The 26,186-nt window shown below is 45.2% G+C and overlaps 1 protein-coding gene across 1 annotated transcript in view; it reads right to left on the bottom strand.

Moving 5' to 3' along the window:
• The window catches only part of LOC126210475 (cytochrome P450 4C1-like), a 165,320-nt gene extending 163,458 nt beyond the window's left edge, over positions 1 to 1,862 (bottom strand). Inside the window, exon 1 of the mRNA XM_049939710.1 lies at positions 1,802 to 1,862. The gene's annotated coding sequence lies outside the window, so the exon portion shown is untranslated. The remainder of the gene's footprint in view (positions 1 to 1,801) is intronic.
• Between the last annotated feature and the right edge of the window lie 24,324 nt (positions 1,863 to 26,186).

Raw genomic sequence — 26,186 nt, 5'->3', positions numbered from 1 at the left:
ATCGATCTATGTGTATAATACATTCGATTTCTTTCGATATTTTTCGAGATAACGGCAATCGTTTCCAGGTTTTTCTAGCATCCCCTTCCCCACAATCCCATCAAGGAAACACCCTCTAGAAATTGTGTAGTGTGAAGGAAGAAACTGATACACGGCGTGAGTGTGAGAAATGTCTCGTGGTGTTATACATGCCTGTATTTTTTTGGTTTTACCACACCAGCAAAAACTTCTAAAAGTATACTATCTTCACTTTTCATGAATTCAACAAATAGTAAGGATATATTTATAAAGAATCCCTATCAAAAAAATTATATAATTTTGAGAAAAGTGTGTAAGGCAATTAACGATGATCTAAGCCCTCGGTCACAATTTTTAGTCTTTTTGACCAGGTTTCAACACTTCTAAGAGTGCCTTTATCAGAAATTAAATATTTAAAGTGGCCTATAACAATTTTATGGGAATTTTTTTTGTGTGAAAGTGTAATTACTGACTAACAGTGCAAGAAAGATGGTGGTGGTGGTTAGTGTTTAACGTCCCGTCGACAACGAGGTCATTAGAGACGGAGCGCAAGCTCGGGTTAAGGAAGGATTGGGAAGGAAATCGGCCGTGCCCTTTCAAAGGAACCATCCCGGCATTTGCCTGAAACGATTTAGGGAAATCACGGAAAACCTAAATCAGGATGGCCGGAGACGGGATTGAACCGTCGTCCTACCGAATGCGAGTCCATGCAAGAAAGAGACAGTACTTACGTGTCACGTATAAAATAAATATCAAGCCAGAAAGGCTTTAGTCACAAAAATTTTATAAAGAATACATGAAAGGCGAGTCACTGTGGGCTGCTCATTACCTTTATAGCCACAGGTAGCAACAGACTGAGGCGCCCGCGTTAGGAATTGCGGGCAGGTGAACATTCCACCAAGAGTGCCATCTAGAAGCCGTAAATGTAAGTAGGCTACTTAACATTTAAAATATAGACAGCTGAACGTTAAAATGAACAGTATTTAGTACATGAACTCACAGGCAAAGTTTTGACAACAGCAGACATAGTAACGTTTTGATTATGTAAAAGCACAGAAATACAGAATGAGATTTTCACTCTGCAGCGGAGTGTGCGCTGGTATGAAACTTCCTGGCAGATTAAAACTGTGTGCCCGACCGAGACTCGAACTCGGGACCTTTGTCTTTCGCGGGCAAGTGCTCTACCATCTGAGCTACCGAAGCACGACTCACGCCCGGTACTCACAGATTTACTTCTGCCAGTATCTCGTCTCCTACCTTCCAAACTTTACAGAAGCTCTCCTGCGAACCTTACAGAACTAGCACTCCTGAAAGAAAGGATATAGCGGAGACATGGCTTAGCCACAGCCTGGGGGATGTTTCCAGAATGAGATTTTCACTCTGCAACGGAGTGTGCGCTGGTATGAATCTTCCTGGCAGATTAAAACTGTGTGCCCGACCGAGACTCGAACTCGGGACCTTTGCCTTTCGCGGGCAAGTGCTCTACCATCTGAGCTACCGAAGCACGACTCACGCCCGGTCCTCACAGCTTTACTTCTGCCAGTATCTCGTCTTCTACCTTCCAAACTTTACAGAAGCTCTCCTGCGAAACTTGCAGAACTAGCACTCCTGAAAGAAAGGATATAGCGGAGACATGGCTTAGCCACAGCCTGGGGGATGTTTCCAGAATGAGATTTTCACTCTGCAGCGGAGTGTGCGCTGATATGAAACTTCCTGGCAGATTAAAACTGTGTGCCCGACCAAGCTTCAAAGTAGAATGACGCGCGGGGGTCAGCTCACTCACCGTGCAGACTCGCTCGCGAACTGGGCACGCAGACTGCGACGGCAGGCAGGCACAGAAAGCTACTGAATGGAGGATCGCCTTATGCACTCTCCACGTTACGGGTTACGCGATGTCTGTAGGCGTGGTTTAGTTTGGCGCAGACACGAATCCCATCAGACCGGTTTGCCACGCCTGAGTTCGCCTCTAGCTACAGACCGCCAGAGGCGCTGGGTAATTTGCAGAAAATGAAAGTAGCAAATTCCCGGTGTGCGAAGGAGAAATATTTCAGTTGACCGACGAAAAATGGAAATACAAATATGTTCAGGGATATTCAGGAATACAGAAATATACGTCACTTAGGAATAAAATAAATAGCAAGTGCATGGAGGCTAAGGTGAAATGGCTGCATGAAAAATGTGAAGAAATCGAAAAGAAATGATTGGCTGAAGGACAGACTCAGCATATAGAAAAGTCAAAACAGCCTTCAGTGAAATTAAAAGCAAGGGTGGTAACATTAAGAGTACAATAGTTATTGTTGTTGCTGTGGTTGTCAGTCCAGAGACTGGTTTGATGCAGCTCTCCTTGCTATTCTATCCTGTGCAAGCTGCTTCATCTCCCAGTACCTACTGCAACCTACATCCTCCTGAATCTGCTTAGTGTATTTGTCTCTTGGCCTCCCTCTACGACTTTTGCCCTCCACGCTGCCCTCCAGTACTAACATGTCCTACCAACCGATCCCTTCTTCTGGTCAAGTTGTGCCACAAATTTCTCATCTCCCCAATTCTATTCAGTACCACCTCTTTAGTTACATGCTCTACCCATCTAATCTTCAGCATTCTTCTGTAGCACCGCATTTCGAAAGCTTCTATTCTCTTCTTGTCCAAACTATTTATCGTCCACGTTTCACTTCCATACATGGCTACACTCCATACAAATATTTTCAGAAACGACTTCCTGACACTTAAATCTATACTCGATGTTACAAAACAAATTTCCCTTCTTCAGAAACGCTCTTCTTGCCATTGCCAGTCTACATTTTATATCCTCTCTACTTCGGCCATCATCAGTTATTTTGCTCCCCAAATAGCAAAACTCCTTTACTACTTTAAGTGTCTCATTTCCTAATCTAATTCCCCTAGCATCACCCGACTTAATTCGACTACATTCCATTATCCTCGTTCTGCTTTTGTTGATGTTCATCTCTATCCTCCTTCCTAGACGCTGTCCATTTCGTTCAGCTGCTCCTCCAAGTCCCTTGCTGTCTCTGACAGAATTACAATGTCATCGGCGAACCTCAAAGTTTTTATTTCTTCTCCATGGATTTTAATTCCAACTCCGAATATTTCTTTTGTTTCCCTTACTGCTTGCTCAATATACAGATTGAATAACATCGGGTATACCCTGTCTCCCTCCCTTTCCAACCACTGCTTCCCCTTTCATGTCCCTCGACTCTTAGCTATTCCACTAACAAACGCAGAGAATGGATAGGCGGAAAGAGTGCGTCGAAGGCTTCTATGGGCGGAAGACTACTCTGATGATGTGACAGAAGAAGACCTGGAATCGCCAGGGAAGAGAAGGGGATACAGTATCAGAATCAGAATATATAAGAGCTTTTGAAGTCTTAAGATTGAATAAGGCAGAAGGGATAGATACCATTGCATCAGAATTTCTGAAATAATTGTGGGATGGGGGGGGGGGGGGGGGGAGAAGTGGCAACAAAACGACTATTCACGTTGTGAAGAATGTACGAATCTCGTGATATGCCATCTGACTTTCGGAAAAACATCATCCACACAGCTCCGAAGACTGGAAGAGCCGACAAGTGCGAGAATCATCGCACAATCAGCTTAACAGTTCTTGCATCCAAGTTGCTGGCAAGAATAATATACAGTAGAACGGAAAAAAAATTGAGGATGGGTTAGATGACGTCCAGTTTGGCGCTGGGAAAGGTAATGGAAGCAAGGATAGAGAAAAATCAAGACACATTTGTCGGAAAAATCGTTCGACAATGTCAAACGGTGTAAGGTGTTCGAAACTCTGAGGAAAATAGGGGTAAGCTACAGGGAGCAACAGGTAATATGCAATATGTACAAGAGGGAATAATAAGACGACCAAGAACGAAGTTCTCGGTTTAAAAAGGGTGTAAGACAAGGGTGTAATCTTTCGCCCCTGCTATTCAATTTACACATCGAAGAAGCGACGACGGAAATAACAGAGAGGTTCGAGAGTGGAATTAAAATTCAAAGGGAAAGGCAATCAATGTTAAGAGTCGCTGATGAGACTGCTATGCTCAGTGAAAGTGAAGAAGAATTACATGATCTGCTGAATAGAATGAACAGTCAAACGAGTAAAGTATGTGGACTGAGAGTAAATCGAAGAAAAATGGTAGTAATAAGAAGTAGCACAAATGAGAACAATGAGAAATTTAACATTAAGATTGGTGGTCATGAAGTAGATGAAGTTAAGGAAATCTGATACCGATGTCCGACGGAGCAAGGAGGACATAAAAAGCAGACCAGCACTGGAAAAAAGGGCATTCCTGATCAAGATTGATCGACTAGTATCCATATAGGCATTAATTTGAGGAAGAAATTTCTTAGATTATATGTTTGAAGCAAATCATTGTATGGTAGTGAAACATGGACTGTGGAAAAACCGGAAAAGAGAAGAATCGGAGTGTTTGCGATGTGGTGCTACAGAGGAATGTTGAAAATTTGGTGCATTGATAAGGTGTGGAATGAGGAGGTTCTGTGCAGAATCGGAGAGGAAAGGAATGTGTGGAAAACTCTGACAAGGAGAAGGGACAGGAAGACAGGACATCTGTTAAGACTTCAGGGAATGACTTCCATGGTACTAGAGGGAGCTGTAGAGGGCAAAAACTGTAGAGAATAACAGAGACTGGCGTACAGCCAGCAAATAATTGAGGACGTAGGACGCAAGTGCTACTCTGAGATTAAAAAGCTGGCACAGGAGAATACTATGTGATGGGCCGCATCAAACCAGTCACAAGACTTATGCTAAAAAGAAAGAAAAAGAGGCAGGACTATAAAACTGGTTTCCGACGGTGCTGTTGTCATCACCGGGTAAATATCGTCTTTAGACGATCGCGAATAAATGCAGACAGTTTGCACAATTTTTCTATGTAATGAATGGCAGTTCTCTTTAAATGTGAATAAATGCAAGACAATCGCCTATAATAATGTGGCCGTGCCCGACAATATCCTAGTATGATGTCATCGGCTAACCTCAAGGTTTTAATTTCTTCTCCCTGTACTTCATTTCCCTCTCCAAATGTAATCTACATTTTCTTCACTCCTTGGTGGAGCTGCGCTCTACCAACGCCAAGGTACCGTAGTTTTGGTACCCTACACAGATGAACACAGCATTACCGGTGGTATTAACAGAACTGGTAAGAAAAGAAACACAAATGAATGCGTAAGAGAGAAAATGGGAGCCGACGATTTCTCTTTTTTTTTTGTCTTGCATATAATTAGACCGCACGTCATTCAGTTTTAGCTCATTATGTACTTCACTTGCCTTGCCGCAGTGGCTACACCGGTTCCCGTGAGATCACCGAAGTTAAGCGCTGTCGGGCGTGGTCGGCACTTGGATGGGTGACCATCCAGGCCGCCATGCGCTGTTGCCATTTTTCGGGGTGCACTCAGCCTCGTGATGCCAATTTAGGAGCTACTCGACCGAATAGTAGCAGCTTCGGTCAAGAATACCATCATAACGACCGGGAGAGCGGTGTGCTGACCCCATGACCCTTCTATCCGCATTCTCCACTGAGGATGACACGGCGGTCGGATGGTCCCGGTAGGCCACTCGCGGCCTGAAGACGGAGTGCTTTTTTCTGTACTTTACTTGAGGTGAGAAAAATTATGGCATAGCGATATGCATATATTCAGATGGCGGTAGTGTCGCGAACACAGCCGGCCGGGGTGGCCGAGCGGTTCTAGGCGCTACAGTCTTGAGAACCGCGCGACCGCTACGGTCGCAGGTTCGAATCCTGCCTCGGGCATGGATGTGTGTGATGTCCTTAGGGTAGTTATGTTTCAGTAGTTCTAAGTTCTAGGCAACCGACGACCTCAGAAGTTAATTCCCATAGTGCTAAGAGCCATTTGAACCATTTGTCGCGAACACGAGGTATACAAAACCGAGCGAGGTGCCGCAGTGGTTAGCACACTGGACTCGCATTGCATTCGGGAGGACGACGGTTCAATCCTGCGTCTGGCCATCCTGATTTAGGTTCTCCGTGATTTCCCTAAATCCCTCCAGGCAAATGCCAGGATGGTTCCTTTGAAAGAGCATGGCCGACTTCCCCAATCCAATGAGACCGATGACCTCGCTGCTTGGTCTCTTCCCCCGAACAAAAATAGTTCAAAAAATGGTTCAAATGGCTCTGAGCACTATGGGACACAACATCTTAGGTCATAAGTCCCCTAGAACTTAGAACTACTTAAACCTAACTAACCTAAGGACATCACATACACCCATGCCCAAGGCAGGATTCGAACCTGCGACCGTAGCAGTCACGCGGTTCCGGACTGCAGTGCCAGAACCGCACGGCCACCGCGGCCGGCAACGGCTCAAACACTATGGCTCTGAACACTATGGGACTTAACATCTATGGTCATCAGTCCCCTAGAACTTAGAACTACTTAAACCTAAATAAGGACATCACACAACATCCAGTCATCACGAGGCAGAGAAAATCCCTGACCCCACCAGGAATCGAAACCGGGAACCCGGGCGTGGGAAGAGAGAACGCTACCGTACGACCACGAGCTGCGGACCTCCCCCAAACAACCCAACCCCAACCCAACAAGGTATACAAGGGCCGTGCATTGGCGGAGCCTGGCATTTGTATTCAGGCGCTTGGTGTGAAAAAGGTCCCTACGTGATTACGGCCGCAGGACGGGAATTAAAAGACTTTGAACACGGAATGATAGTTGGAGCTAGATACATGAGGCTTTGCATTTCGGAAGTCGTTAGGAGTTCAATATTCCAAAATTCACAGTGTCAAGAGTGTGCGGAGAATACCAAATATCAGGCATTACCTCTCACCACAGACAAAGCAGTGGCCAACGACCTTCACTTAACGGCCGAGAGCAGCAACGTTTACGCAGAGTTGTTAGGGTTAACAAACAAGCAACACTGCGTGACATAACAGCAAAAATCAATGTGAGACGTAAGACGAACGTATCCATTGGGACAGTGCGCTGAAATTAAAGGGCTATGGCAGCAGACGACCGACGCTAGTGCCTTTGATAACAGCTCCGCATCGTGTGCTGCGCCTGTCCTGGGCTCGTGACAATGTCGATTGGACCCTGGACATGTTCAGATGAGTCCCAATTTCAGATGCTAAGAGCCGATGGTGCAGACCCCACGAAGCCATGGATCCAGGTTGTCGACAAGGCACTGTGCAATCTGGTGGTGGCTCCATAATGACTGGGCTGTGTTTACATGGAATCGACTGTGTCCTCTGGTCCAACTGAACCAATCATTTACTGGAAACTATTATGTTCGGCTACTTGGAGACTAGTTGCAGCCATTTGTGGACTTCATGCACCCAAACAACGATAGAAATTTTATGGATGACAATGCGCCCTGTCGGCGGGACACAATTGTTCATCTACGTCTACATACACTCCTGGAAATTGAAATAAGAACACCGTGAATTCATTGTCCCAGGAAGGGGAAACTTTATTGACACATTCCTGGGGTCAGATACATTACATGATCACACTGACAGAACCACAGGCACATAGACACGGGCAACAGAGCATGCACAATGTCGGCACTAGTACAGTGTACATCCACCTTTCGCAGCAATGCAGGCTGCTATTCTCCCATGGAGACGATCGTAGAGATGCTGGATGTAGTCCTGTGGAACGGCTTGCCATGCCATTTCCACCTGGCGCCTCAGTTGGACCAGCGTTCGTGCTGGACGTGCAGACGGCGTGAGACGACGCTTCATCCAGTCCCAAACATGCTCAATGGGGGACACATCCGGAGATCTTGCTGGCCAGGGTAGTTGACTTACACCTTCTAGAGCACGTTGGGTGGCACGGGATACATGCAGACGTGCATTGTCCTGTTGGAACAGCAAGTTCCCTTGCCGGTCTAGGAATGGTAGAACGATGGGTTCGATGACGGTTTGGATGTACCGTGCACTATTCAGTGTCCCCTCGACGATCACCAGTGGTGTACGGCCAGTGTAGGAGATCTCTCCCCACACCATGATGCCGGGTGTTGGCCCTGTGTGCCTCGGTCGTATGCAGTCCTGATTGTGGCGCTCACCTGCACGGCGCCAAACACGCATACGACCATCATTGGCACCAAGGCAGAAGCGACTCTCATCGCTGAAGACGACACGTCTCCATTCGTCCCTCCATTCACGCCTGTCGCGACACCACTGGAGGCGGGCTGCACGATGTTGGGGCGTTAGCGGAAGACGGCCTAACGGTGTGCGGGACCGTAGCCCAGCTTCATGGAGACGGTTGCGAATGGTCCTCGCCGGTACCCCAGGAGCAACAGTGTCCCTAATTTGCTGTGAAGTGGCGGTGCGGTCCCCTACGGCACTGCGTGGGATCCTACGGTCTTGGCGTGCATCCGCGCGTCGCTGCGGTCCGGTCCCAGGTCGACGGGCACGTTCACCTTCCGCCGACCACTGGCGACAACATCGATGTACTGTGGAGACCTCACGCCCCACGTGTTGAGCAATTCGGCGGTACGTCCACCCGGCCTCCCGCATGCCCACTATACGCCCTCGCTCAAAGTCCGTCAACTGCACATACGGTTCACGTCCACGCTGTCGCGGCATGCTACCACTGTTAAAGACTGCGATGGAGCTCCGTATGCCACGGCAAACTGGCTGACACTGACGGCGGCGGTGCACAAATGCTGCGCAGCTAGCGCCATTCGACGGCCAACACCGCGGTTCCTGGTGTGTCCGCTGTGCCGTGCGTGTGATCATTGCTTGTACAGCCCTCTCGCAGTGTCCGGAGCAAGTATGGTGGGTCTGACACACCGGTGTCAATGTGTTCTTTTTTCCATTTCCAGGAGTGTACATACTCCGCTAGCAACCAAGCGGTGTGTGGCGGAAGGCACAAATCGCGCCATATTTCCCCTCCCCCCCCCCCCTTCTGTTCCATTTGGGGACCTCAGTACGAGCTTTAATTTCCCTTTTCTTTGAATGGAGATCATTGCGCGATTTGAAAGTTGGTGGTTGTTCACGTCTGGTTTGAAGAACGTTCTGGACAATTTAAGCGAAAGATCTGGCCAGATCACTCGACATGAAACCCATCGAACACTTATAGGCCACAATCGAGAGGTCAGTTCGTGCCCAAAATTCTGCACCGGCAACACTTTCCAAATTGTGGACGGCTATAGAGGCAGAATGGCTCAATATTTCTGCACTGGACTTCCAAAGACTTTTGAGTCCATGCCACGCCGAGTTGCTACAGTACGCCAGAAAAAAGCAGTTCGTTTATTTTACCTTTTGTTAAGGAAATTGCGTTTACCAGCGCTGTATGACAAATCTTTAGTGTTTTCTTTACTTTTACTGCAAGATCCCTCTTCTTCACCAATTCAACAATTTTCGCATAAAATCTTAATTAAACATTTACAATTTCAGGTTTGCTATAAATACTGTTTATTATTGAGTAACAGATAGGAGGATAGCTACGTAGAACAAAAGTGTTCCGTAGGTTACCTGGCCTTTTATATACGCTCATTCAGTTTCTAGGCAGTTCACCTCGTCCGGTTTTTAGAGGAATCCAGTAAGAGACTGATCACATGAGCTGGCCGAAGTGGCCGTGCGGTTAAAGGCGCTGCAGTCTGGAACCGCGAGACCGCTACGGTCGCAGGTTCGAATCCTGCCTCGGGCATGGATGTTTGTGATGTCCTTAGGTTAGTTAGGTTTAACTAGTTCTAAGTTCTAGGGGACTAATGACCTCAGCAGTTGAGTCCCATAGTGCTCAGAGCCATTTGAACCACTTTTTTGACTGATCACATGAGTAAACAAAGCGTTCGTTATGAGGTAGGGACCGATAGGAATGTAACACGCCTAACGAATACGTAATGGGGATACAACCAAACTCACGAAAGCTACTAGGGAAACTACCGTAATCTACACTTATTGATGTTTGGTGGTAGTCTACGGTAGTTTACAACTCTACTCCTAGCTCAGTGTCATCATCACATACTATTTTGCCATAGGCCAGCCAGAGCTAACCAAGTACATTGTTAATATTTAAGAATCTTCAAACTGTATTTTACTCAAAAAAGGTGTTATGAATTAATGGGATTCACAGTGGATGAATAATCTTCAACCCGCTTTTGCTGTTACGTTTATTTGCTCAAGCCCTGGCCTACCGCACACAACCTACAATAGCTGTGCCGTGGATGTTTCTCGTACTGGTTCCACGCCTGCCAGAGCAAACACTTATTGTAGGGGTGCTTTTACTTATTTTAGGCTTTTATGAAGACGTCTCTGCGAAAACTCTAGCGCATCGCTTGATTTATGGCATCAAACTGGGGATGAATGTTGGCCCATATGAGCTATGAGCCGTGGCTGGCTCATGCTATGCGTTGGATTAAACCTTGGTTTCTATTCTGTGTTTAGTCTCGCGCGATTATAGCGATTATGCTGTTATCCTCTATTTCTGCAGGTGACAGAAGTGGTGTGTATCGATATTCGCACCTTGGACTATCTTTGGCCTGGCGCTTATAGTTTCGGGCTGGGCGGTGTGCAGGGAGTTGGTCGGTTGGCGTGGAGCAGCGAGGAATCCTCCACAGTGCATGGTTTGGCCGGACCCGCTGGCAGCCTCAATGCGGTGCCAGAGTGTGTGGTGGTGTTCCCATTGCTACGAGGTTCGTGGCCCACCGATCGTGGACATGAAAGTTGAGTTTTGACTTAATCTACCAGCAAGTCACGACTGTTCACATTGTGTCGTTTGAAATTCACTGTCGGCTGTTGGGATACTCCTGAGAGCAACAACGTGTGTTTTCAAGTTGGCAAATTTTAGCCATCCTCTGGTGGAGTGTAAATGTACTTGGTTATTGAATTTAAGTGTACCAGCGGAATCTTCTGCCTTGTGGCCGTTAACGTTCCGGTTACCTGCCCTGGCCGTTGACGTAAATTCAGGCAGTGTATTTTCCTCATCGTGTTGTTGCTGTCGAGCACGGTGTGTAGTTTGACAGCTCAATGTACAGGGTGATTTAAAAAGAATACCACAACTTTAAAAATGTGTATTTAATGAAAGAAACATAATATAACCTTCTGTTATACATCATTACAAAGAGTATTTAAAAAGGTTTTTTTTTCACTCAAAAACAAGTTCAGAGATGTTCAATATGGCCCCCTCCAGACACTCGAGCAATATCAACCCGATACTCCAACTCGTTCCACACTCTCTGTAGCATATCAGGCGTAACAGTTTGGATAGCTGCTGTTATTTCTCGTTTCAAATCATCAATGGTGGCTGGGAGAGGTGTGGAATTTGCAGTTCTCTGCTAGCTCTGCGAGTCGATTTTCCTGGGCTGCGAACAAATGCTTGCTGGATGTGTGCTACATTTTCATCACTCGTTCTCGGCCGTCCAGAACTTTTCCCTTTGCACAAACACCCATTCTCTGTAAACTGTTTATACCAACGTTTAATACACCACCTATCAGGAGGTTTAACACCATACTTCGTTCGAAATGCACGCTGAACAACTGTCGTCGATTCACTTCTGCCGTACTCAATAACACGAAAAGCTTTCTGTTGAGCGGTCGCCATCTTAGCATCAACTGACGCTGACGCCTAGTCAACAGCGCCTCAAGCGAACAAATGTACAACTAAATGAAACTTTATAGCTCCCTTAATTCGCCGACAGATAGTGCTTAGCTCTGCCTTTTGTCGTTGCAGAGTTTTAAATTCCTTAAGTTGTGGTATTCTTTTTGAATCACCCTGTATAACTGATTGTGGGCGCCAATACTTTCTGCGTTGTCCCATTGAACTCCCTGTTGTGTGCTGGTCGGGTGGAGTGGAAGTTATCTTGTCGGTGGGTCCGTTGACTGACTGTCGGTTGGGTTGTCGTCGGATCGACAATGGTTGGGCCGGCTGCCTGTCTCACTGAAGCGAGCGTTAGTGTTTGAATTCCAGGCCGACCCTCAGAGCTTATGACCGGCCTTGGGTGTACTGCCTTTTCTTGTTTGTACTTGTTGTTTGTACTCGTATGGCTTCTAGCCGATTAAGAACTGTTTTACGTAAAGCCTTTGTCATTTTTAAAATTAATGTTATTCACTCTTAAGTGTTGCACCTTCGGCCGATTTTGAATTTAAGTTGTTTGGTCTTAGAGTGTCAGATTCTTTGGGCGTTCAGCCTAATTAAGGAACTGTTTTAAGATAAGGCTTTGCCTTTTAAATTTCTGATTTTGGTTGAGCTTTAAGTTATTGGCTTTCAGCCGTTTTTAAATTAAAGTGGCCTTGCCCTTAAGACATGAGATTGTATGGCGCATTCAGCCGCTAATTAAGTGGTTTTTTTTTTAATTTTTCTTGGCTCTTGTATTGTTTGATCAAATAAAAGGTTCTATGTTCTAATGTAACTGAGAGCTGCTTATTTTGGCCCCTTTCCACAACTTAAACTACCTGTCCTGTCCTAAGGGTTTACCAGGGCGTCTCATGCTCCTAGTACCACGTCTCCAGTTACTAGTCTTTATCAGTGAAATAACAGACAGTCGCCATTTTCACATTTGCTTAATGGTCTTATCACCCCATGTGTACAGTTTGACATTCACCTACAGGAGCTTAATGCCAGATTTACTAATGATAACAGCCTATAATGGATTACCATTTTCGGAGGTACGGAACCGGTTGTGTTCAAAATAAGGGATTACAAAAAAGCTGAAGTGGCTTGAAGATTATTCATTCCCTATCAATCCCGTCAGTTCTTAAGATCTTTTTATTAAAGAACAGTTTGAAGATTGTTAAATGTTAACGTTGTTTTTATTGCTGAGTGTCGTGACCCCTTGAACCAAGGGTCTCCAACATGGAAGGCTACCAGCTGCTCTTAGAGCCTGCTGAAACAGTAGACCATAGATCTTCTTGATCTGATCCATCCACTTGCTCACTGCTCTTCCCATTGTTCTCTTGCCTTCAACCTTCCCTTCCGTGATTTTTGACTCTAGATTTTCTCCGTCTCTCCTCACAGACTTCTTGAGTAGCAGAACCTAGTACGTTGCCCTCGTCGGCGATAATTCATAACACACAAGGGTGTCGTTGGGAGTGCCCGAGGCAAGTGTGACAGAATTCTTATTTCTGAATTCAGAATTCTTATTCTCTATAAAAGGTAAACTAGCTTAGCGCCTGCTGCTTCTCTCGCGTAGACCGTATGGCCTGCAGAGATGTTTTTTTGTTTTTCGTTTTTATTTAATTGTTCGCAGATTGCAACACCTTCTAAGCTTTTCACCTTAATTAACGCCATATAATCATCGTATTTTGTAAATGTAGTTGTGACCAAACAACGATTCTGGTAGCTGGAGTCGAAAGTTTTCGTTAATCATACCTTTTATGTTCCTGTGGAGATATTTACATAGCAACTCCTGACAAATATGTCTTTGCATCTAACCGAGAAGCGAAATACCAATTTTTGTAAACTTAGCTCTAAAGTTTTTTAATGTAACAAAATATTTTCTTAAACTATTTCATCCCCTAGTGCACTATTTTGGTGGTTGCATTTGCAGAAACACTGAAACACGTATTTTTTTTAAATTACTGACGGAGAAATCAAAAACCAATTGTTATGTGTGCTTATAAAGTCTTTAGTAGTCTTTTAGTAATTACTTGTTTAAAAAAAACTTGCACCCACTATTTTACCCCCTTAGCGGTTGAGTTTACAAAAATGCTGAAACACGTATTTCTTATTTTCTGATTGAGAAACGAAATACCAGTTTTCGTGTATAGCTTCAAAATACTCATGCCAGCGATATACTTTCAAAGTCTTTCATCCCCTGTTTCGCCCCCTTACACGGCCGCTGTGGCCAAGCAGTTCTCGGCTCTTCAGTCCGGAACCACGCGGCTGCTACGGTCGCAGGTTCGAATCCTGCATCGGGCATGGATGTGTGTGATGTCCTTAGGTCAGTTAGGTTTAAGTAGTTCTAAGTTCTAGGGCACTGATGACCTCAGATGTTAAGTCCCATAGTGCTCAGAGCCATTTGGAGCATCTGAAATACTCAAAGAGTTTATAAATCAGATACTAGTCGCTGAGTGCACCCACTTTCCTACTGGAAGGCTGACTGAATCTCCTGTTTCACCCCCTTAGGGGTTCAGTCTCCAAAAACACTGAAACTCGTATTTTTTAATTTGTAACCGAGAAGGCAAATACCAATGTTCACAGACGTATCTTTAAAAATACTCGAGTAATTCTCTAATAAAGATCTAATTACAGAAAAGCTTTAACCCACTATCTCACACCGTAGGGTTAAATTTAAAAAAGAATGCTGTAACTCATATTTCTTTAGTTCTGACCGAGAAACCAAATACCGGTTCTCGTACGTCTCGCTTCAAAATTGCCTTAGCAGCAACTTGAAGGACAAGGTGAGCAACATCCTGCGGCTGTTTGCAGTTAATGCTGTGGTGTGCGGGAAGGTGTCATGTCTGAGTGGCTGTAGAAGGACACAGGATGACTTGACACTATTTATGGTTGGTGTGATGAATGGCAGCTAGACCTAACTGTAGAGAAACGTGACTTAACGCAGGTGAGTAGGATGAAGAAACCCCAAATGATCGAATACAGCATTAGTAGTAAGCTGATTGACAGAGTCACGCCAATTAAATATCCAGACGTAACGTTGCAAAGTACACTACTGGCCATTAAAATTTCTACACCACGAAGATGACGTGGTTGGTTGGTTGGTTTGGGGAAGGAGACCACACAGCGTGGTCATCGGTCTCATCGGATTAGGGAAGGATGGGGAAGGAAGTCGGCCGTGCCCTTTCAGAGGAACCATCCCGGCATTTGCCTGGAGTGATTTAGGGAAATCACGGAAAACCTAAATCAGGATGGCCGGACGCGGAATTGAACCGTCGTCCTCCCGAATGCCAGTGTCTAACCACTGCGCCACCTCGCTCGGTGAAGATGACGTGCGACAGACAAGAAATTTAGCCGACAGGAGGAAGATGCTGTGATATGGAAATGATTAGCTTTACAGAGCATTCACACAAGATTGGAGCCGGTGGCGACGACTACAACGTGCTGACATGAGGAAAGTTTCCAACCGATTTCTCATACACAGTTAACCGGCGTTCCCTGGTGTAACGTTGTTGTGATGCTGGTGTAAGGAGGAGAAGTCGAGAAGACAGGCATCTTATCCGCATGGCTGTAACGGATCGTGCAGCCTCGTCTCGACCCCTGAGTCAACAGATGGGGACGTTTGCAAGACAACGACCATCTGCACGAACAGTTCGACGACGTTTGCAGCAGCATTGACTATCAGCTCGGCGACCATGGCTACGGTTACCCTTGACGCCGCATCACAGACAGGAGCGCCTGCGATGGTGTACTCAACGACGAACCTGGGTGCACGAATGGAAAAACATCATTTTTTCGGATGAATCCAGGTTCTGTTTACAGCATCATGATAGTCGCATCCGTGTTTGGCGACACCGCAGTGAACGCATATTGGAAGCGTGTATTGATCATCGCCATAGTTGCGTATCACCTGGCGTGATGATATGGGGTGCCATTGGTTACACGTCTCGGTCACCTCTTGTTCGCATTGACAGCACTTTGAACACTGGACGTTACATTTCAGATGTATTACGACCCGTGGCTCTACTCTTTATTCGATCCCTGTGAAACCCTACATTTCAGTAGGATAATGCACGACCGCATGTTGCAGGTCCTGTACGGGCCTTTCTGGAAACAGAAAGTGTTCGACTGCTGCCCTGGCTAGCACACTCCCCAGATCTCTCAACAATTTGAAACGTATGGTGGCCGAGCAATTGGCTTGTCACAATACGCCAGTCACTACTCTTGATGAACTGTGGTATCGTGCTGAAGCTGCATGGGCAGCTGTACCTGTACACGACATCTAAGCTCTGTTTGACTCAATGCTCAGGTGTATCTAGGCCGTTATTATGGCCAGAGGTGGTTGTTCTGGGTACTGATTTCTCAGGAAGTATGCACCCAAATTGCGTGAAAATGTAATCACATGTCAGTTGTAGTATAATATATTTCTCCAATGAATACCCGTTTATCATCTGCATTTCTTCTTGGTGTAGTAATTTTAATGGCCAGTAGTGTAATATGAGATGGAACGAGCATGTAAAGATTGTAGTAGGGAAGGAGAATAGTCGACGTCGGCTCATTTCAAGAGTTTCAAGAATTATTCGTCTCTAAAGGAGACAGCTTAGAGAACACTGGTTCGACTTATTGCCAAGTGTTTGTGTTCCCCACGAGGTCGGATTAAGGGAAGATATCGAATCAGTTCAGAGGCGAGCTCTTAGATTTGTTATCAGTAGGTTTGATGAACACGCAATTATTACAGGGACGCTTCGGGAATTCAAATCTACATGGATACTCTGCAAATCACATTTAACTGCCTGATAGAGGTGTCATGGAACCACCTTCACAACCTTCTATTATTCCAGTCTCGCATAGCGCGTGGAAGGAACGAACACCTATATCTTTCCGTAAGAGCTCTGATTTCCCCTATTTTATCGTGGTGATCGTTTCTCCCTATGTAGGTCGGTGTCAACAAAATATTTTCGCATTTGTGATTCGAATTTAGTCAGAAGATTTCGTCGAAGCGATAATCGCCTTTCTCTTAATGATGTCCAGCCCAAATCCTGTGTCATTTCCGTGGCACTCTTTGCCATATTTCGCGATAACACGAAACGTGTTTCCCTTCTTTGAACTTTTTCGGTGTACTCCGTCAGTCCTATCAGGTAAGTATCCCACACCGCGCAGCAGTATTGTAAAAGAGGACGGACAAGCGTAGTGTAGGCAGTCTCCTTAGTATATCTGTTACATTTTCTAAGTGTCCTGCCAATAAAACGCAGTCTTTGGTTACCCTTCCCCAAACATTTTCTATGTGTTCCTTCCAATTTAAGTTGTTTGTAATTGTAATACCTAGGTATTTAGTTGACTGTACGGCTTTTAGATTACACTGATTTATCGTGTAACCGGTTTAACGGTTTCCTTTTAGCACTCATGTGGATGACCTCACACTTTTCATTATTTAGTGTCAACTGCCAATTTTCGCACCATTCAGATATCTTTTCTAAATCGTTTTTCAATTTGTTTTGATCTTCTGATGACTTTATTAGTCGATAAACGACAGCGTCATCTGCAAACAACCTAAGACGGTTGCTCAGGTTGTCTCCCAAGTCGTTTATATAGATAAGGAAAAACAAAGGGCCTATATGACTACCTTGCGGAACGTCAGAAATCACTTCTGTTTTACTCGATGACTTTCCGTCAATTACTAGGACCTGTGACCTCTCTGACAGGAAGTCACAAGCCCAGCCACATAACTAAGACGCTATTCCATAAGCACGCAATTTCACTACAAGCCGCTTGTGTAGTACAGTGTCAAAAGCCTTCTGAAAAACCAGAAACACGAAATCGATCTGAAATCCCTTGTCAATAGTACTCAACACTTCATGAGAATAAACAGTTAGTTGTGTTTCACAAGAACGATGTTTCATAAACCCATGTTGACTGTGTGTCACTAGACAATATTCTTCAAGGTAATTCATAATATTTGAACGCAATATATATTCGAAAATCCTGCTGCATATCGGCGTTAACATTTTACAGAAAACAGGCAGCAGTTGCAACAGTCCAGTGACACACAACAATCATCTCGCAGTTCTGAAGGCAAGTCCTGGCATCTCTGACTTCTTCAGTGTGTCATAATGTGTCAGGTAGGGTTGTGTTCTGTCCGCCAAACAGAACAACATCTGGTAATTACATGTCATTATGAGTGCTTTTGATGCTTGCACTAAAGGCATCTCAACTGGTGGTAGAACTGTAAATAGGTCCAAACCACAGGAAGATTAAAAGAACTGCAATTCGTGCATTCTTTCCTCTAATTCGAGTGAACCACCTGCGGCACAGGTAGATGTGAAGATGAGATAAGAAGGCAGATCACGCTAGGTTGACCGGCTACACTACCCTTGTCCGTCCTCTTTTAGAATACTGCTGCGCGGTGTGGGATCCGTACCAGATAAGACTGTCGGAGTACAACGAAAAAGTTCAAGGAAGGGCAGCAAGTTTTGTATTATAGCGAAATATGGGAGATGATACACGATTTGGGCTGGGCATAATTAAAAGAAAGGCGTTTTTCGTTGCGACCGAATCTTCTCACGAAATTCCAATCGCCAACTTTCTCCTCCGAATGCGATGATATTTTGTTGACACAGACCTACAAAGAGAGATGCGATCACCACGATAAAATAAGGGAAATCAGAGCTCTTACGGAAAGATGTAGGTGTTCGTTCTTTCCGCGCCCTATACGAGATTATAATAACAGAGGATTGTGAAGGTGGCTCGATGAAACCTCTGCCGGGCACTTAAATGTGATTTGCAGAGTATCCATGTAGATGTAGATGTAGATGTCACGAATTATGAAGTGGAATCTTCCGAAACCAAAAATTTTGTGTACAATAACGAGTTGTTTTCACGGCCATATATCGAAGTCATCGAAATTCATAAACATGGGGAAAGTTTTAAGAGAAAAAAAAACGAAAGCAACGAAATTCGCTGCTATATGACAGTAGCTCCACAGAACCGATTGTTTTATCTTTGACAGACGACAGTTCGATTCTTAAGTTTTACCTGTGACAACGTTTGTTGTTTGCCCGATCAGGTGCCAACTTGTGTCATCTTCCTTTGCACTACTCTTATGTCGCACTCCGACGGCCGTACCATGAGTCAGTGACATTCAGTGAAATCAACGCCGGCTCTGAAAAGGGGCAACGCAGCTGTGGACGAAACGTCAGAAATGAGAAAGTCTCTAGGACTACGATCATTCCTTTCGTGACCTTTCCCCTTAACGAAGGTAAACTACTGGCCACGAAGATGACGTGCTACAGACGCGAAATTTAACCGACAGGAAGAAGATGCAGTGATTTACAAATGATTAGCTTTTCAGAGCATTCACACAAGGTTAGCGCCGGTGGGGACACCAATAACGTGCTGACATGAGGAAAGTTCCCAACCGATTTCTCATACACAGACAGCAGTTGACTGGCGTTGCCTGGTGAAACGTTATTGTGATGCCTCGTGTAAGGAGGAGAAATGCGTAGCATCACGTTTCCAACTTTGATAAAGGTCGGATTGTAGCCTATCGCGATTGCGGTTTATCGTATCGCGACATTGCTGCTCGCGTTGGTCGAGATCCAATGACTGTTAGCGGTGGGTTCAGGAGGGTAATACGGAACGCCCTGCTGGATCGCAACGGCCTCGTATCACTAGCAGTCCAGATGACAGATTACTGAAAATTTTCTCACATGCTGGAGCAGTGTTTTCAACACAAACTTAACCTGACGAGAAATATTTAAGTCATTAATTCGATTAAGCGAGTTTCTCAGCGAATTTCAATGTCTGTATTATGAATATCTACATCTGCATCTGCATCTACATATATGCAAACCACAGTGAAGCGCATGGCAGAGGGTACGTCCCATTGTACCAGTTATTAGGTTTTCTTCCCGTTCCATGGAGCGCCGGAAGAATGATTGTTTGAATGCCTCTGTGTGTGCAGTTATTATTCTAATCTTATCATCACTATCCCTATATGAGAGATACGTAAGGAGTCGTAGCATAGTCCTAGAGCTGGTTCTTGAAACTTCGTTACTGGATTTTCTCGGGATAGGTTGCGTCTATTTTCCAGAGTCGTCCAGTTCAGTTCCTTTAGTATCTCTGTGGCACTCTCCCAAACAAACCTGAAACCATTCGTGCTGCTGTTCTCTGTGTACGTTCAATATCCCCTGTTAGTCCCACACACTTGGGACACATTCTACAATCGTATGCGTGAGTGATATGCAAGTAAGCTCTTTTGTTGACTGACTGCACTTCCCCACTATTCTACCAATAAATCGAAGTGTACCACCTGATATTTCACGTCTCAGCAATGACGATCGTTGCCGTGATTGAATCTCGGTAAAGCACGAAAGCTTTGCTTGGTTACCAGTGGCTGTTGGTGCTGGATTTCAATCCACGTAGAGAACGAAAGAGTTCGTCATGTCGTTAAAGATCAACCACGTGCACAAATAGCTGTTCAAGGATTGTGGGTGAGTGAAATCACTGGTGATATGGCTGTTAATGTTGATATTTATAAAGAGTGCTTGGTGCTGTTAATCGTGTCCTCTTTTACTGTTTACTTCAGCACCCTGTTTATGCAAATCCACTCGTCCCAGAAACGGCTTTTAGCAGGTGTGGCAGCAAGATGTGGGAATATGTGGTGCTGTGGTGTAACGGGAAGCTGTCATAGTTGAGCGGCTGTAGACGGATGCTACATGACTTACACAAAACTCAAGTCGATATCTGGGTGTCACGTTGAGAAGCGTTATGAAACGAAACGAGCACGTCAAGATTGTGACAGGGAAGGCGAACGGTCAACTTCGCTTTATTGGGAGAATTTTAGGAAAGTGTGGTTCACTTAGAAAGGAAACCGCATATACGAGAGGCATTTGAAAAGTCCGTGCAAAAATAGAAACTACTTAACGTTTTTGGGGTAAACCTGTTTTATTTTTCGACATAGTCTCCTTTTAGACTTACACACTTCGTCCAACGCTCTTCTAATTTGTTGATCCCTTCCGAATAATAGGAATTGTCCAAGTCTGCAAAATAGCTATTAGTTGCGGCAATCACCTCCTCGTTTGAAAAAAATCTTTGTCCCACCAGCCATTTCTTCAAATTGGGGAACAAATAGTAGTCCGAGGGAGCCAAGTCTGGAGAATAGGGGAGATGTGAAACGAGTTGGAATCCTATTTTCATTAATTTTGTGACCACAACTGCTGAGGTGTGTGCTGGTACATTGTCGTGATGGAAAAGGACTTTTTTGCGGTCGCGGTCCAATCGCCGGCGTTTATCTTGGAGCTCGGTTTTGAAACGGTCCAATAACCATTTTCCAGACAGGCGATGATGATTATCCCTTGCGTAGCAAAAAAGACAGTCTCCATAACCTTTCTGACCGAAGGACTGGTCTTCGCCTTTTTTGGTGCAGTTTCTCCCTTGGTAACCGATTGTTTAGATTGTTGTTTGGTCTCAGGAGTATTATAATGTATCCATGTTTAATCCACAATGACGAAACGACGCTTAGAGTCCTGCGGATTGTTCCTGAACAGCTGCAAACCGTCCTTGCAACACTTCACACGATTCCGTTTTTGGTCAATCGTGAGCAATCGCGGGATCCATCTTGAGGATAGGTTTCTCGTGTCCAAATGTTTTTGCAAAATATTATGTACCCGTTCATTCGAGATGCCCACAGCACTAGCAATCTCACGCACCTTAACTCTTCTGTCCTCCATCACCATATCATGGATTTTATCAATGATTTCTGGAGTCGTAACCTCCACAGGGCGTCCAGAACGTTCAGCATCACTTGTGCCTGATGTGTCGGCAGCTGGGCCAACACCTTGTAGATAGAGGTGGCTTAATGCACGCTAGACTAACGCAGACGGGCGTGAATTACTGGAACAGGATACGTAATTAATGCTATGAAGAAAAGAACGGAGCTTCTAATATACTTATCTTTAATGTCTTCTTGTACATCTCTATGGTGAACACAAGTGAGACTCTAATTACAATCACTGTAAGGCTAATGGCGCCTTGCTAGTTCGTAGCCATTAACTTAGCTGAAGGCTATTCTGTCTCTCGGCTATTGAGAGAGAAAGGCTTCGTACGTCTAGTCGCTAGCACTGTCGTCCGTACCACTGGGATGAGTTCGAGTCAGTCTCTCGAGACCTGCCTTGTAGTGGCGCTAGGTTTGCGATCACACAGTGGCGACACGCGGGTCCGACATGTACTACAGGACCGCGGCCAATTTAAGCTACCTCCTAGGACGTGTGGTGTCTGGCTGTGACACCACAGTGCCCATATGGCCACTCCGAAAATTATAAAACCAGTTATAAACTGTTGTAATCGAAGGAGCAGAGTCACTGTAATGTTTATCATGCTTCTCTTTAGTCTCCTGAGGCATTTTGCCTTTCATAAAGTAATATTTAATCACCACAGGATGTTTTTCTTCGTCCATTTTTTGACAATCACTCGACTTCCTTGATTCACACGAATGCCAAACACAAAGAAATAGACCAAAATGGCTGAAACTTGGTGTGCGTTCTTTACAGATGCTACTACTAAACATGACCTTGATACGCGCTGCTGGTGCCATCTCTCGGATTTTCCACGGACTTTTCAAACGTCCCTCGTATGATGCTAGTGAGATCTATTCTTGAGTACTGCGCGAGTGTTTGGGATCCGCACCAGGTCGGATTCCAGGAAGACATCAAAGACATTTTTAAAGAACAAAACTACAAGACCGAACTGGTACCAACAGACGGAAAAAAACCTGAGAGAATTAGGGTCTCTAAATCTACATGACAGAAATGAAATCAGAAAAATCACAAACACATGAGGTTTTGAGGAAGAAGAGAGAAAAACCAACCGACATACGTGGTCTACGCAACCAAAGCTAGTCCATTCGTTGTTTATGAAGGAATACTGGGCGAAATGGAAGACCAAAAAATGTTAATTACGCGTGGTCCTAAGTGATCCATCCACGAAGAAGAAGAAGAAATAATAATAATTATACAAACTTAACCCACTTCCTTAAATGATTAGTGGGTCCTAATTTTATCCATACATTAGTTACAGCTAGATACAGATTTGATTAACTTGTGAGCTACAACTTTAACTAAATAACAATGTGCAACTAAAATTATTAATATTAAATGTATCTTACCTACGCTTAGCTAGACTCTATTGCCTGCAGCGTCACAGTTGTGTCAATATAGTTTATAAAACTACTTGTAGAGCCCTGCCCATCGAACTAATCTCGATGGGCGTTCCCCTGACACTGGGCAGGCCAAGAATGTTTTTCCCTGCAGGTTCCTAAATAGCTAATTTCCTATTCTAAGTCGTACTAAATAGTTCTAACCTAAGTCAAGTCCGGTGTATTGTCTTGTATCGGAAATGTTGTACCCCACTAACCCTAATCCTGTACGTGGCGGATTCCAGACTATGAGGAAAGTCGGCCTGTCCACGCACAGGCGGAATGGGAATAGGGCGCAAAATTCAGTTTTTGGTGTGTCTCAAATTGTTAAATTAGTTTATGTCCCTCAGGTATTCCTATAACACTTTTCGTTATACCTCATCTGCCAATTGGTTAAGAGTTTGAAAAGTGTCTTCCTGTCTTAGTAGGTGGTATGTGTCATGGTCGGGTAGTTGGTCACGTAATGTAGATGCTACGTCATTGAAAAGGGGGCATTCGTAGACCACATGATCGGGAGTACCCTCTGATACACCACATTCACACGCGGGTGTGGCCCTTTTCCCGAACCGACATAAATATGTCGGGTATGGCCCATGACCAGTGAGAAAATGGGTCGTCCTCGAGTAGGTTCAAAGTATCCAGAATCGGGACCTTTGCCTTTCGCGGGCAAGTGCTCTACCAACTGAGCTACCCAAGCACGACTCATGGCCCCTCGTCACAGCTTTACTTCTACCAGTACCTCGTCTCCTACCTTCCAAACTTAACAGAAGCTCTCCTGCTGCAGAGTGAAAATCTGATTCTGGAAAAATCCCCAAGGCTGTGGCTAAGCCATGTCTCCGCAATATCCTAGTGCTAGTTCTACAAGGTTCGCAGGACAGACGAGGTACTGGCAGAAGTAAAGCTGTGACGACGGGGCGTGAGTCGTGCTTGGGTAGCTCAGTTGGTAGAGCACTTGCCCGCGAAAGGCAAAGGTCCCGAGTTCGAGTCCAGGTCCGGCACACGATTTTAATCTGCCAGGAAGTTTCAGGTTCAAAGTATCTCATGTCCAGTCGTTCCCCGACGCTGGCAAGAAATTCAAAAGCTCTACGCCCTGTTTCTTCAGCTTCCCATAGTTCTTGCCACAATCGCTTACCTGTTGCATGGGGGCTTAATTAAATAATAATGCAAATAATTTTACTGTCTGTCCGGTTACGCTGTCTCGTAAACGGTTGGCCCTGACTAGTAATAGTACGCAATCTGACTGCATAGAACAACAACAAAGAATGAAACGAAATTTCCGTTAACACAATTAATTAATTAAGTCCCCAGCAACTATAAAACCTAGAAAACAACAAAACACAAGTGTAGCTGTTCTGTGTGTGGAAGTGTGATTCAACGTACACATCTGGCACGGTTCTTCCTCAATAAGACCAGATATTTTAAACACCATTTATACTGAAGTAATTTAAAAAAGCCACAAATACTATAATTGCACATAGAAACCAGAAATACAGTCTAATACAAGAACACGACCCAGATGCTTTGTTGACTGAACCTGTGACCAAGAGGCATTATTCTTTAAGACATTGAAATAATAAAAAAGAGGAATTTTTTACCTTCATATATATTGACGAAAAGCACACTCTGATCATTACAGCATCCCCAATCCAACAATATCTGGTGTCTAGCCCATCAAAACAATATGACAACATCTGAACAAGCACTCTCCATGGGAACTTCTCAACAACGACTCACCACTGCTACATCTCAACAAGCACTGCCTACTGCTACTTCTCAATAAGCACTCTCCACTACGACTTCTCAGCAAGCACTGCCAGTGGAGGCGGCTGAATACTACTCTTTGGCGCAATCTCTGGCGCTGTGACTCAGTGTAGCCACCTTTCACTGTTTGCCTTATCTCGCCCTTATCCTCAACCCCAATGCCTTATATATCTTCTGTCTTCGCGGTATTCCCTTTCTTAACCCAGAACCAGCGCCTGTTCTCGAATTTTGATGTCCAAGGGGCAGAGCCCCATTATGACTAATAGCCCCCCCACCCCCCCGGAAAAGTTCTATAGGCCCCTACAGATCTCAATACCATATTTCTCTGAACCCTTCTCACATTTCCTCGAAGACCCATGTCACTGTGCGGTGGTTCCATGGAAACGACAGGCTCGTGCACTCAATGCGCTGACAAACTAACGTCAGCGGCGGCGTGCCAGAGGACCTCTTGGAACCAGTTCTGCGCCATCCTGCACAATGTACAGAGATCCAAAGCGGGCATTGTGCTCTTTATTGGGGCGACCAATGTCTGGCGTGGTCATCAACAAGTACTGAAAGGTGTCAGTCAGCTTGTCTCTAGTATAATTTTGCTGGTTTTGGCTCATCAAGTTCTGCTGAGTATTTCTTCTTTGCCCGCGTCAGTTCACATTTCCCACGCTCACAGTTTCCGTGGCCAACGGCCTTGACGCAGTGGTCACACCGGTTCCCTTCAGATCACCGAGGTCGTGCGCTGTCACGCTTGGCTGGCTCCCCACCTGTCTAACTGACCATGCAGCCACAAGTTTACATCGGCGTCCGCCGACCTGTGGCTTCCTGGAAGCGACTCCGCTGCGCTCAGCTGCATTCGCCAGATCTGGGTGATTTTTTTTGGAAAATCGCTGAGCGAAACGGCTGCGAACGCTTGTAGGAATTCTACGGTGCAATGCGCTTTCCACACGGACGCGATATCCACGTTTGGATAGGAGATGTTTTGTGTTTACCAAGCGGCGTATTAGTAGGCAAGGAGTTAAGACTTCACCTGTGTTCCTGTTCCCTTAGCAAACCACGATATCTGTGAAAGGTGGTGAACCCGAGCCGCGCGGGATTAGCCGAGCGGTCTGAGGCGCTACAAATATGTGTGAAATCTTATGGAACTTAACTGCTGAAGTCATCAGTCCCTAAGCTTACACACTACTTGACCTAAATTATCCTAAGGACAAACACACACACTCATGCCCTAGGGAGGACTCGAACCTCCCCCGGGACCACCCTAAGGCGCTGAATCATGGACTGTGTGGCTGCTCCCGGCGGAGGTTCGAGTCCTCCCTAGGGCGTGAGTGTGTGTGTTTGTCCTTAGGATAATTCAGGTTAAGTAGCGTGTAAGCTTAGGGACAGATGACCTTAGCAGTTAAGTCCCATAAGATTTCACACACATTTGAACTTTTTTTTTTTGTTTTTTTTTTTGGTGAACCCGAAAATTCAAGCACGTTGACGGCAGCGTTAGTGACGTTACTGCACAGCTCGCCGGTTATGGCCTTCGAACTGTACGAGTTTCCAAAGTATCTTTCGAATATCCGAACCGCGAAGTAGCTAATGCTTTACATTCATACGGACATGTTATCAGTGTGACAAATGAATAGTGGTCCAGGGGATATCACAGCCTAAAATAACAGTCAAT

This window comes from Schistocerca nitens, chromosome 10 (assembly GCF_023898315.1).
Source record: "Schistocerca nitens isolate TAMUIC-IGC-003100 chromosome 10, iqSchNite1.1, whole genome shotgun sequence".
Classification (NCBI taxonomy): Eukaryota; Metazoa; Arthropoda; class Insecta; order Orthoptera; family Acrididae; genus Schistocerca; species Schistocerca nitens.
This window is presented reverse-complemented; position numbering and strand designations above follow the sequence as displayed.